The sequence below is a fragment of the Palaemon carinicauda genome, chromosome 30 (assembly GCF_036898095.1).
Source record: "Palaemon carinicauda isolate YSFRI2023 chromosome 30, ASM3689809v2, whole genome shotgun sequence".
Lineage (NCBI taxonomy): Eukaryota > Metazoa > Arthropoda > Malacostraca > Decapoda > Palaemonidae > Palaemon > Palaemon carinicauda.
This window is the reverse complement of record NC_090754.1, coordinates 52,191,545-52,204,729: the sequence shown is the minus strand read 5'-3', so window position 1 is coordinate 52,204,729 and position 13,185 is coordinate 52,191,545. Positions and strand designations below refer to the sequence as shown.

Genomic DNA, 13,185 nt, shown 5'->3' with positions numbered 1-13,185 from the left:
TAGATCTCTTCGCAACCTCGATGACCAAGAGGCTCCCAATATTTTGCTCACCAATCCCGGACCCAGCAGCAGTTCATATAGATGCCTTTCTCCTAGATTGGTCACATCTAGATCTATATGCATTCCCTCCGTTCAAGATTGTCAACAAGGTACTGCAGAAGTTCGCCTCTCACGAAGGGACAAGGTTGACGCTAGTTGCTCCCCTCTGGCCCGCGAGAGAATGGTTCACCGAGGTACTTCGATGGCTAGTAGACGTTCCCAGAACACTTCCCCTAAGGGTGGACCTTCTACGTCAGCCACACGTAAAGAAGGTACACCAAGGCCTCCACGCTCTTCGTCTGACTGCCTTCAGACTATCGAAAGACTCTCGAGAGCTAGAGGCTTTTCGAAGGAGGCAGCCAGAGCGATTGCTAGAGCAAGGAGAACATCCACCCTTAGAGTCTACCAATCGAAGTGGGTAATCTTCCAAAACTGGTGCAAGTCAGTATCCGTATCCTCGACCAGTACCTCTGTAACTCAAATAGCTGACTTCCTCTTATATCTGAGGAAAGAACGATCTCTTTCAGCTCCCACTATCAAGGGTTACAGAAGCATGTTGGCATCAGTCTTCCGTCACAGAGGCTTAGATCTTTCCAACAATAAAGATCTACAGGACCTCCTTAAGTCTTTTGAGACCACGAAGGAGCGTCGTTTGGTTACACCTGGTTGGAATTTAGACGTGGTACTAAGATTCCTTATGTCAGACAGGTTCGAGCCGCTACAATCAGCCTCCCTGAAAGATCTCACCTTAAAGACACTTTTCCTGGTATGCTTAGCCACAGCTAAAAGAGTCAGTGAGATTCATGCCTTCAGCAAGAACATCGGATTCTCATCTGAAACGGCTACATGTTCTCTACAACTTGGTTTTCTAGCCAAAAACGAGCTGCCTTCTCGACCTTGGCCAAAATCGTTCGATATTCCAAGCTTATCGTATGGTTGGAAATGAACTAGAAAGAGTCTTATGCCCTGTAAGAGCTCTTAAGTTCTATTTAAAACGAACTAAACCTTTACGAGGCCCGTCTGAAGCTTTATGGTGTTCAGTTAAGAAACCATCTTTGCCTATGTCAAAGAATGCTTTATCCTATTTTATCAGACTGTTAATACGAGAAGCTCATTCCCATCTGAATGAGGAAGACCAAGCTTTGCTGAAGGTAAGGACACACGAAGTTAGAGCTGTCGCAACTTCCGTGGCCTTTAAACAAAATAGATCTCTGCGAAGTATAATCGACGCAACCTATTGGAAAAGCAAGTCAGTGTTCGCGTCTTTTTATCTTAAGGATGTCCAGTCTCTTTACGAGAACTGCTACACTCTGGGACCATTCGTAGCAGCGAGTGCAGTAGTGGGTGAGGGCTCAACCACTACAATTCCCTAATTCCATAACCTTTTTAATCTTTCTCTTGAAATGTTTTTATTGTTGTTTTTGGGTTGTCCGGAAGGCTAAGAAGCCTTTCGCATCCTAGTTGATTTGGCGGGTGGTCAAAGTCATTTCTTGAGAAGCGCCTAGATTAGAGGTTTTGATGAGGTCCTGTTGTATGGGTTGCAACCCTTGATACTTCAGCTCCTAGGAGTCGCTCAGCATCCTAAGAGGATCGCGAGGCTCCGTAAGGAAGACGTACTTAAAAAGGCAGAGTAATTGTTCAAGTCGACTTCCTTACCAGGTACCTATTTATTTTGTCTAGTTATTTTGATAACTTCTAAAATGAAATAAAAATTCTTAGGTCATATGATGTAAACATATTTTGCTGGTCTCTACCCACCCCCCTGGGTGTGAATCAGCTATTATAATCACCGGCTAAGTTAAATATTGAAAAATGTTTTGATAAAATAAATTTTTGAATATACTTACCCGGTGATTATAAATTAAAGGACCCTCCCTTCCTCCCCAATAGAGACACAGTGGACCGAGGAGAAAATTGAGTTCTTTGTTTACAATGAGTACTGGGTATCTGAACGACAGATGGCGCTGTTGAGTACACCCCCTACCTGTGTAGCGATCGCTGGCGAATTTTTCCGTAGAGTTTTTCTGTCGAGCAACAGAGTTGCAGCTATTATAATCACCGGGTAAGTATATTCAAAAAATTTATTTTATTATCAAAATAACATATTTGTATATATTTGTCCCTGTTCTCCAAGCAAGGTGGAGTCTGGCAATGTGTAGGTTAAGTGAGGAGCTTAGTTCAATTTTACTCTTACCTGGTCAAGTCACATTGCTAAATTTTACACGCATCGATTGCCCCGGCGTCATCCTATAAGGACCACAAGGTGTTAGGGTGCCCTCTAAAACAGCTTGTGTGCAGCATAAGATAGCATCCGGGCAGTCTCCAGCCAGTCTGGTTTTAGGACTTCCAACCACCATTGGGCGACTCAATGTAAAGTGTAAGGTTTATCTTAAGTGCCGAACAAATGTCAAATTTGGAAATAATTAGTATTTTTCCAAACTATACAAGCCTGTAGCTCTTTACACATACTGGTCCTGCTAATACCTTCCCCCAGATGTCCTGCTGCAATTTCTAAGTGACAATTGTTTGCTAGTGATGGTGTGTGCAGGGTGGTGGGTATACTCCCTGTTCCCCTTCTACTAATTAGCGAGGGTAGTTACACATCGTAAGAGCTTTAACGGTTGGTTTCAGCTAGTGTCGAAATAATACCCCTATGTAAAGAGCTACAGGTTTATATTTTAGAAATATACAAATTATTTCAAAATTTTCTTTTCAGTCCACATATACATCTGCCTAGAATCTTTTAACAAACTTGAAAATGGTTGATGAAAATAAATGATATAGAAGAGTTGCTTCTTCATGCTGATTTATCTGTGATTACACTAACTCATTGGTTTCCAGCATGTTTTTAGAATTCTTTAAGCCCTGCATTCAGTATGCAGTAGAAGATTTATTTCTTGTATACAACATTGAATCATAAGTACAGTACTGTACAGTACATTAATGGTATTTTTAATTTTTTCAGTGGCGTCTTACAAGGGGTGCCTTTTATAAAAGAAGTCCTGATACACCATAGTATGATGATTGGTTTATGAAAAAATGAAAATCAACTTCAATGATTCTGTTGTAGAAGGTAAGCTTTGTTTGATTATATTGTTTCCATATGAATTAATATTCTCTCTCTCATCTCTCTCTCTCTCTCTCTCTCATCTCTCTCTCTCTCTCTCTCTCTCTCTCTCCTCTCTCTCTCTCTCTCTCTCTCTCTCTCTCTCTCTCGAATTTAATGTTCTTGAGATTCTCTCTCTCTCTCTCTCTCTCTCTCTCTCTCTCTCTCTCTCTCTCTCCTCTCTCTCTCTTCTCTCTCCTCTCTCTCGAATTTAATGTTCCCTGAGATTCTCTCTCTCTCTCTCTCTCTCTCTCTCTCTCTCTCTCTCTCTCTCCTCTCTCTCTCTCGAATTTAATGTTCCTGAGATTCTCTCTCTCTCTCTCTCTCTCTCTCTCTCTCTCTCTCTCTCTCTCTCTCTCTCTCTCTCTCTCTCTCTCTCTCATTAAATCTGGATTTAGCTTAATATATTTTGTAGATTACAGGAATTTTTTTATTTGATTATGAATACATTTACTTATTGGGGTTGTGTATTTGAAAATGTGGAGTGAATTAATGGTGATGGTGGAAAATTCATTGGAACTTATAAAAAGCAGTCCTTATGATATATATGAATTGATGATATTTTTACTTTCATCGAGGCAAGAACAGTTGTACTGAGTGTAATAGTTAGACAGTTGTTCATGTCAATAACTGAGCAACTTCACTGATGTAAAGTGAAGTACATTAGTGTAATTGTCACCAACAATGTAACAATGTTCCAACTCAAAATATTACCCTTTGAACAATAGGGGTCCTGGCTGTGCCCATTTGAAAATTAATGGTCCCTCTGCTGAGTGGGACTGCTGCTCTATAAAGGGATTTGTTTCCATGTAGCGAAATGAAAATTGAATTGCTAACTTACGCATACAAATGCATAAGTAAAATCAAAGAGGGTTTGAAGTGTAACCAGTAATGAATGTTACTGAGAAAGGCAACCATGAGGTATGCGGATAAATGTAGTATGAAAGCCATAAAAGCCATATGTAAGGATGTAAATGAAGATCCAGACCAGATATGTCTTACCTTTAAGGGATAAACTGAATGTTAATATTTTCTAAAATACAGTAATTTAACAATAATTGTCCTAATGATCCATGTTTTAGATTGTAGTCTAAGATGTATATGGTTTATGTTGGAATTTATTAGTTGTCCTTGTAATAATTTTTTTTTTTTTTATTTTAGGACAATGAAGGGAATCTTGGAAAAGCTGTAATCTGACAAACAAGCTTAACCACCAAACCTAATACTGTATAAAGGTTGGCAACAATTGCTGTGCATCTGACAAGATAAGTTACAGTTTTGATATGTGATGAGCCTTGAAACCTTGTACAGTACAAACATACTGGGTTAAAAATGCAGGTAATGTACATATAAACAGTATTATAAAACCTCCTTTTTAAATATTTAACTTAGCCGGTGAATATATAGCTGCAACTCTGTTGCTCGACAGACAAAAAACTGTACAAAAAACTCGCCAGCGATCGCTACACAGGTTGCGGGTGTGCCCATCAGCGCCAACTGTCGGCCAGATACCATACTCAATGTAAACAAAGACTCAATTTCTTCTCTGTCGACGTGTCGACAAGACGTACTTTTACTCGCTGTAGAACCTGGAGTTTTCTCAACATATTTGGTGAAGTACTTCATTTTGGTTTGAGCTTTCGCAGTGCAGGTGTTTTATCTTCATCTTAAATCTTGAACTCGTTTTGGATAGATTTAATTTTTGGTGACAAAGAGAGTATGGACTTTCTTTGACTTTTAAATGGCCGACCCTTCCCTTAGACGGAAGTGTGTTTAGGCTTTTAGTAATTATCTTATCACGTTATAAATTAATTATAGATTTTCCTCTATATATTTTATATCTCACCGCCTTTATTAGGCCTCTTCGATTAACTTTCCAGTTATAATAAACATAAAAAATGAATTTTCAATATTAAACTTACCCGATAATCATGTAGCTGTCAACTCCGTTGCCCGACAGAATTCTACGGGAGGGATACGCCAGCTATCACAATACTAGAAGGGGGTGTACTCACCAGCGCCACCTGTGGCCAGGTACTACAGTACTTCTTGTTGACACCTCCTCAATTTTTCCTCTGTCGTGCTTCCGGCAAGACGTTCTGGGATACGCTTATGATCTTGGAGTATTTTCACGGCTTTTGGTGAAGTATTTCTCTCAGATTTCGGCTGTCGCTTTACTGGAAAACTTCTATATTAGCTTAGATAGCTATTATTTAGTTCTGATTAATGGTTAACGATCTTTTTGCTTGATTTGGAATCCCCACTTGGCTAACTCTTTGATTCAAGATGTCTGACATTTCACAAGCCCCACCCCATAGACGATGTAGGTCTTGTAATAGGCGTATTCCGAAGGCCTCGGTAGATCCTCACACCGCTTGTTCTGACTGTAGGGAAAGACCCTGTCAGTTGGAAGATCGATGTGAGGAATGCGCCGGACTTTCGGAACTTGATTTTGTCCGATTTCTTAAGTATTCAACCAAGTTAGAGAGAGTGAGAGTTAGGAGAAGTTCTTCTCGCTCTTCACTTTTTTCCTCACCTCATGATCCCCTACCTTTTCCTCCCCCTGTAGTGGCTACCCCCGAACCTACTATTTGCCCTCAACCTGATATGTCTGTTGTTTTGCGTGCCATTCAGGCTTTAGGTGACAAAGTGGAGTCGGTGGTTAGTGATCATAAGTCTCTTATGGCCGAAGTCAAGGAACTTAAGGTCAAGAGTGCAGTGGGTGGTAATAGTGCCAGTGCTGTGACGAGTGCTAGTGTCAGTGCAGTGCCAAGTGCTAGTGTCAGTGTCAGTGTGGTGCGTGAGGGTACTTCTGTGCGTGCCAGTCGTCCTCCCAGTCCGGGACCTCTTGCAAGCTCCCAAGCCCAGGGGAGAAGCAATGTCGAAGGGCAAAAGGGTTCGGCAGGCCTTGATCGGCGCACAGAAGTATCCTCGGTGGTTGCGGGCGTGTCTTCCAGAGACCGTCACTCCCACCCGCAGACGATTGAGCCCGTCTTTTACTCGTCTGCTGAAGAATTGTCAGGGAGGAAACGTTGGACTCAGGTCTCAAGACCTCTCAAACGCAGAGTCCAGTCCTCAAGAGCTCTACAACCTGGCTGCAGTCATTGGATCAGCTCTGACTCGCCGCAGTCATCAGTTGAAGGCACTCCTCCTAAGAGGAGTAAGGTGCTGCCGCAACAGATCTCTTCTGTTAAGGCTTTGCCTCAGCAGACCTTAGTGTCTGCCGACCCCAAGTTGACTCTACTGCAGTCCATGCAGTCACAACTTGCGGTCTTGATGCGTGAGTGTCAGGCTGAGAAGGTTACACCTCCTCCTGCGATCGCTCCGCCTAACCGCAGTCCTGCCTGCCAGGCGTACGATGTTGAGGCTCCTCAGGATACATTTCCACGTACTGAGTTACCAGTTTCCAGTGGTGTGCAGCTACCTCCGCCTTCCTTAAGGCAACCTCAGCAATGGGAACAGGAAGCTTATACCTTACTTCCTCCGCTTCCACTTGCGGTTCCACCAGTGAGGCAACACTCTCTTGAGGTACAACAACCTCTCCCATCCATGAGGCAGACACCTCAGCTCTCGCTGCAGCGACCTCAACCCTCCTCAAGGCGAGAGCCTCAACACCTTAGCCTTGCGCCTCAGGAACCTCAACTCGCGAGACAAGTTATGCGTTCTGCGCAGCCTCTACCCCAACTCTCGCAGCTCACACCTCAGGAACCTCAACTCGTTCATCAGGAACTTGCTACTGCGCATCCGCTCACCTTACAGCAAGCTCAACCCTTGAGGCAAGACACTCATGCCAGGAGTCAGCCTCCTCCACCCATGCGCCTACCTTCTGCTACTTCTTTTGACCAGCCTTTGCAGCCTGAGCCTCAGGTGTTCCCTCAACAGAGACTTGAGGAGGAAACCACAAGCGTTTTTGCTCCAGCTCGTGCAGATTCTGCTGTTCAGCATACCTTACCTCTCACTTCGCTACACTCTGGTGATGAGGTTTCTGATGATGAGGCTGCACACCTGGACCCCTCATCAGACGTGGATGAATCCAAGTCTTCTCCGCCTCCTATTGACTTTCGTAAGGTCTTGGCTCTTTTCAGAGAGGTATACCCAGACCATTTTGTCTCTGCTACCCCCCGCTCTCCGCCATCTGAGTTTTCGCTGGGCATGCAGCCAGCCAAGTCAACGTATACTAAGCTCGTCTTTGCAAGGTCCTCTAAGAGAGCGTTAAGGATTTTAGGGGAGTGGTTGCAGTCTAAGCAGCAACTAGGAAAGACTGCCTTTATGTTTCCTCCGACTAAGCTCACTTCTAAAGCGGGCGTTTGGTATGCCACAGGAGAGGAACCAGGCTTGGGAGTACCTGCCTCTGCCCAGGCTGACTTCTCAAGTTTGGTAGACTCTCCTCGTAGAACAGCAATGAGGCGCTCTAAGGTTTGCTGGACCTTCTCAGATCTTGATCACTTCCTAAAGGGTGTATTTAGAGCCTTTGAGATGTTCAATTTCCTAGACTGGTGCCTGGGGGCCCTTAGCAAGAAGACCTCCCCTGCGGACAAGGACTCAGCCATGCTCTTAATGTCCTGCATGGATAAGGCTATTAGGGATGGATCTGGCGAGCTTGCTTCGATGTTTGTGTCAGGAGTGCTTAAGAAAAGGGAGCAGCTTTGTACCTTCCTTTCCTCCAGCATCACACCTTGTCAAAGGTCTCAACTCCTTTTCGCTCCGCTCTCTAAGTTCCTGTTTCCCGAAGAGCTTGTTAAGGACTTGTCTGCGGCCCTGATACAAAAGGACACCCATGATCTTGTGGCCTCATCAGCTCGTAAGACTAAGGTTGCTACCTCAGTCCCCAGGACTTATCGCACCCCAGTGGCTGATACTCCTGCTACGAGGTTTATTCCGCCCTTTCGTGGTAGAGCCCCCAGCCGAGGAAGCTCCCGTCCAGACTCTTCCAGGAGCAAGTCTAGGAAAGGTTCCAAGACTTCTAAAGGCAAAAACTGACTCTCCTCATCTCCAGACAGCAGTAGGAGCCAGACTCAAGATCTTCTGGCAAGCCTGGGAAAAGAGAGGTGCAGACGCCCAGTCTGTCAGTTGGCTGAGGGAGGGTTACAGGATTCCATTCTGCCGCAAACCCCCTCTGACCACATCTCCCATCAACCTCTCTCCCAACTACAAAGAAAAGGACAAGAGGCTAGCGTTGCACCAGGAGGTGTCGCTCCTTTTACAGAAGAAGGCAGTGGTTATAGTCCGGGACCATCAATCCCCGGGCTTCTACAACCGTCTCTTTCTGGTGGCCAAGAAGACAGGAGGTTGGAGACCGGTGCTGGACGTCAGCGCGCTCAATGCTTATGTCACCAAGCAGACGTTCACGATGGAGACGACGAAGTCAGTCCTAGCAGCGGTCAGGCAGGAGGACTGGATGGTCTCGTTGGACCTGAAAGATGCTTACTTTCACGTTCCTATTCATCCAGACTCCCAACCTTTCCTGAGATTCGTTTTTGGAAAGGTTGTCTACCAATTCCAAGCCCTGTGTTTTGGCCTAAGCACAGCTCCTATGGTGTTTACGCATCTGATGAGGAATATAGCAAAATTCCTCCACTTATCGGACATCAGAGCCTCCCTTTATTTAGACGACTGGCTGTTGAGAGCCTCCACGAGTCGTCGCTGTCTGGAGAGTCTCAACTGGACTTTGGACTTGATCAAAGAACTGGGTCTGTTAGTCAATCTAGAAAAGTCTCAGCTCATTCCCTCCCAATCCATTGTGTACCTGGGAATGGAGATTCGGAGTCAGGATTTTCGGGCTTTTCCATCGGCCCCAAGGATAAGCCAAGCCCTAGATTGCATCCTGAGCATGCTGAAGAGCAGTAGTTGCTCGGTGAGACAGTGGATGAGTCTCACAGGGACCCTTTCATCGTTGGCCCTGTTCGTCGAGCTAGGGAGACTCCACCTCCGCCCTCTTCAATTCCATCTTGCAGCTCATTGGGACAAGGGTTTGACTCTCGAAGCAGTCTCTATCCCAGTCACCAAAGAGATGAAGACCACTCTCTTGTGGTAGAAGACCAGTCTCCTTCTCAGGGAGGGCCTATCGTTGGCGATTCAGACCCCCAATCTTCATCTCTTCTCGGATGCATCGGACTCGGGCTGGGGCGCGACCTTGAACGGACAGGAGTGCTCGGGAACGTGGAACGAGGAACAGGAAACGCTCCACATCAACTGCAAGGAGCTACTAGCAGTTCATTTAGCCCTATTGAACTTCAAGTCCCTCCTGCTAGGCAAGGTGGTGGAGGTGAACTCCGACAACACCACAGCCTTGGCTTACATCTCCAAGCAAGGAGGGACCCATTCGAGGAGCCTATACGAGATCGCAAGGGACCTCCTCATTTGGTCAAGAAGTCTAAACCTCACCCTAGTTACGAGGTTCATTCAGGGCAACATGAACGTCTCAGCAGATCGCCTAAGCAGAAGGGATCAGGTCATCCCCACGGAATGGACCCTCCACAAGAGCGTGTGCAACAGACTTTGGACCTTGTGGGGTCAGCCGACCATCGATCTGTTTGCCACCTCCATGACCAAGAGACTTCCTTTGTACTGTTCCCCAGTTCCAGACCCAGCAGCAGTTCATGTGGATGCTTTTCTGCTGAACTGGTCCCATCTCGACCTTTACGCATTTCCACCGTTCAAGATCATAAACAAAGTCCTTCAGAAGTTCATCTCGCACGAAGGGACACGGCTGACGCTGGTTGCTCCCCTTTGGCCTGCAAGAGAATGGTTCACAGAGGTACTACAATGGCTGGTCGATGTCCCCAGGACTCTCCCTCTAAGAGTGGACCTTCTACGTCAACCTCACGTAGACAGGTTGCACCCAAACCTCCACGCTCTTCGGCTGACTGCCTTCAGACTGTCGAAAGATTCGCTAGAGCTAGAGGCTTTTCGAAGGAGGCAGCCAGTGCGATTGCCAGAGCAAGGAGGGTATCCACTCGTAGAGTCTACCAATCCAAGTGGGAAGTCTTCCGGAGCTGGTGTAGAGCCAATGCAGTTTCCTCTACCAATACCTCTGTGACCCAAATAGCTGACTTCCTATTACATCTTAGGAATGAGAGATCCCTTTCAGCTCCTACGATTAAAGGGTACAGGAGTATGTTGGCTTCAGTTCTCCGCCACAGAGGTTTGGACCTTTCTTCCAACAAGGACCTTCAAGACATCCTTAAGTCTTTTGAGACTTCTAAAGAGCGTCGTCTACCCACTCCAGGCTGGAACCTAGACGTAGTCTTAAGGTTCCTTATGTCACCTAGGTTCGAACCTCTCCAGTCAGCTTCCTTCAAGGACCTTACCCTCAAGACTCTTTTTCTCGTCTGCCTTGCGACAGCTAAAAGAGTCAGTGAGGTTCATGCCTTCAGCAAGAACATTGGGTTCACATCCGAATCTGCAACATGTTCTTTACAGCTCGGATTCTTAGCTAAGAATGAACTTCCTTCACGTCCTTGGCCTAGATCGTTTGAAATACCTAGCCTCTCCAACATGGTAGGTAACGAGCTAGAAAGAGTTCTTTGCCCTGTCAGAGCTCTGAAATATTATCTTAATAGGTCAAAACCTATTCGAGGACAGTCAGAAGCCTTATGGTGTGCCATCAAGAAACCTTCGAGGCCCATGTCCAAAAACGGGGTTTCGTATTATATAAGGCTTCTGATTAGAGAAGCCCATTCTCACTTAAAGGAGGAAGACCTTGCTTTGCTGAAGGTAAGGACCCACGAAGTGAGAGCCGTAGCTACTTCGATGGCCTTTAATAAAAACCGTTCTCTGCAGAGCATAATGGATGCAACCTATTGGAGGAGCAAGTCAGTGTTTGCATCATTTTATCTTAAAGATGTCCAGTCTCTTTACGAGAACTGCTACACCCTGGGACCATTCGTAGCAGCGAGTGCAGTAGTAGGTGAGGGCTCAGCCACTACATTCCCTTAATCCCATAACCTTTTTTAACCTTTCTCTTGAATGCTTTTATTGTTGTTTTTATGGTTGTTACGGTAGGCTAAGAAGCCTTCCGCATCCTTTTGATTTGGCGGGTGGTCAATTCATTCTTGAGAAGCGCCTGGGTTAGAGGTTGTGTAGAGGTCCTTTAGTAGGGGTTGCAGGCCTATATACTTTAGCACCTTTGAGTTGATTCAGCCTCCTAAGAGGAACGCTGCGCTCAGTAAGGAAGACGAACTTAAAAAAGAGGCAGAGTAACGGTTCAAGTCGACTTCCTTACCAGGTACTTATTATTTCATTGTTATTTTGAGATAACTGTTATATGAAATACGGGATACTTAGCTATCTTTTAATCTTGTACACTGGTTTTCACCCACCCCCCTGGGTGTGAATCAGCTACATGATTATCGGGTAAGTTTAATATTGAAAAATGTTATTTTTATTAGTAAAATAAATTTTTGAATATACTTACCCGATAATCATGATTTAATTGACCCTCCCTTCCTCCCCATAGAGAACCAGTGGACCGAGGAAAAATTGAGGAGGTGTCAACAAGAAGTACTGTAGTACCTGGCCACAGGTGGCGCTGGTGAGTACACCCCCTTCTAGTATTGTGATAGCTGGCGTATCCCTCCCGTAGAATTCTGTCGGGCAACGGAGTTGACAGCTACATGATTATCGGGTAAGTATATTCAAAAATTTATTTTACTAATAAAAATAACATTTTTAATGTTTTGTTTATATGCGACCTTTCCTGAGAGTAGGCGGTCCTAACTTGGAAACCGAAGTTAACCAACGTTGAGCCCTTTCAATCGTTAATAGCTTTTAAAGAGCTAATGATTTAAAACTTTTTAAATGAATATTTTTAATAAATATTTTATGAAAGAATTTCTTTGAATAGTCTTCGTACTGTTTTCAAAGATGAACTAACGTTTAGTTTATTTATGCTACGCAGTTTGCGCTCTATCGTTACGATAGAGAGAGAGAGTATCACGGTTTCACTTTGCAGAAAGAGTAAATCGATTCTGACGTTTTGTTCATTCTTCTTTCAAAGTTTAAATGTTTTAAATTCTATTTTAAAGGAACTTTTTAATTGAAAAACCTTTCAGTTTTTTCCTTTGGTCAAATAACATGTTTTTTGACGAAATGTAATTGGGCTCTTCTCTTAGGTGCGAAATCAAGAGAGAAAGAGAGAGAGAGATAGAGACGGAGGGAGAGAGAGAGATAGAGACGGAGGGAGAGAGAGGAGAGAAAACGTTCCGTTCAAGCGGGTAACGTTGTTCTCGAGTTACTCTCGTCCCTAGTCTCTGTACGGGGAGAAAGGATAAAACTTTTTTAGTTTTATTCTCGTCCCCAGGCAATGTACGGTGAGAGATTGTAAACGTAGTTTTGAATGAACTAGTGTTTCTTCTCTTCCCCAACCACTGACTTTTTTTTTTTTTTTTTATCTTAAAAGATGTTTACTGTTTTTTTGCTGGTATTAATGTGCTTGCATTATACGACTGATTTCGCATTTACTACCTTTTGATGAGGGTAGAATTGCGTGCTTCAGGTAGAAATCAGTAAAAGTTTCGATTTCAGTGAAATAAGTGCAAAACAGAAAATCGTAGTGATAAAGTGATATTGCGCAAAGTGTTACAGTGTTGCGTCCGAGGGTTCGTCTGTTCGTGCCTGTCGTTCACCTAGTCCGGGACCTCTTGCAAGCTCCCAAGCCCAGGGGAGAAGTAATGTCGAACGACTTATGGGTTCGAGAGGCCTTGATCAGCGAACAGACGTTTCCCTCTATGGTATCGGGTGTATCTTACCAAGATCTCCCCTACCATAAGGCGAGAGAGACAATTTTCTCCTCGTCATCCGAAGGCTTTTCGCACAAGAAACCTGAGACAAGGTTTCGAGGCCCTTAAGCAAAAGTCAGTCCTTTCAGGACAGGTCCAGCATCCTGGTTGCAGCCATTAGGACAGCTCTGACCCTATGCAGTCATCGGAAAACTGCTCGCCGCCTAACAAAAGCGTAACACAGACTCCGAGAGTCTTTCTTGTTGGCAAAGTGTTGCGGTCACAGACGTTACCCTCGTCTCTTACCGCAACCATTTCTGT

General features: G+C 44.7%; 1 long non-coding RNA gene across 1 annotated transcript in view; it reads left to right on the top strand.

Annotated features, from left to right (window-relative positions):
* Positions 1–13,185, top strand: part of LOC137623779 (uncharacterized) — a 38,704-nt gene that overhangs the window by 10,308 nt on the left and 15,211 nt on the right. Inside the window, exons 2-3 of the long non-coding RNA XR_011040636.1 lie at positions 3,005–3,112; positions 4,307–4,483. This is a non-coding gene — a long non-coding RNA (uncharacterized lncRNA). The remainder of the gene's footprint in view (positions 1–3,004; positions 3,113–4,306; positions 4,484–13,185) is intronic.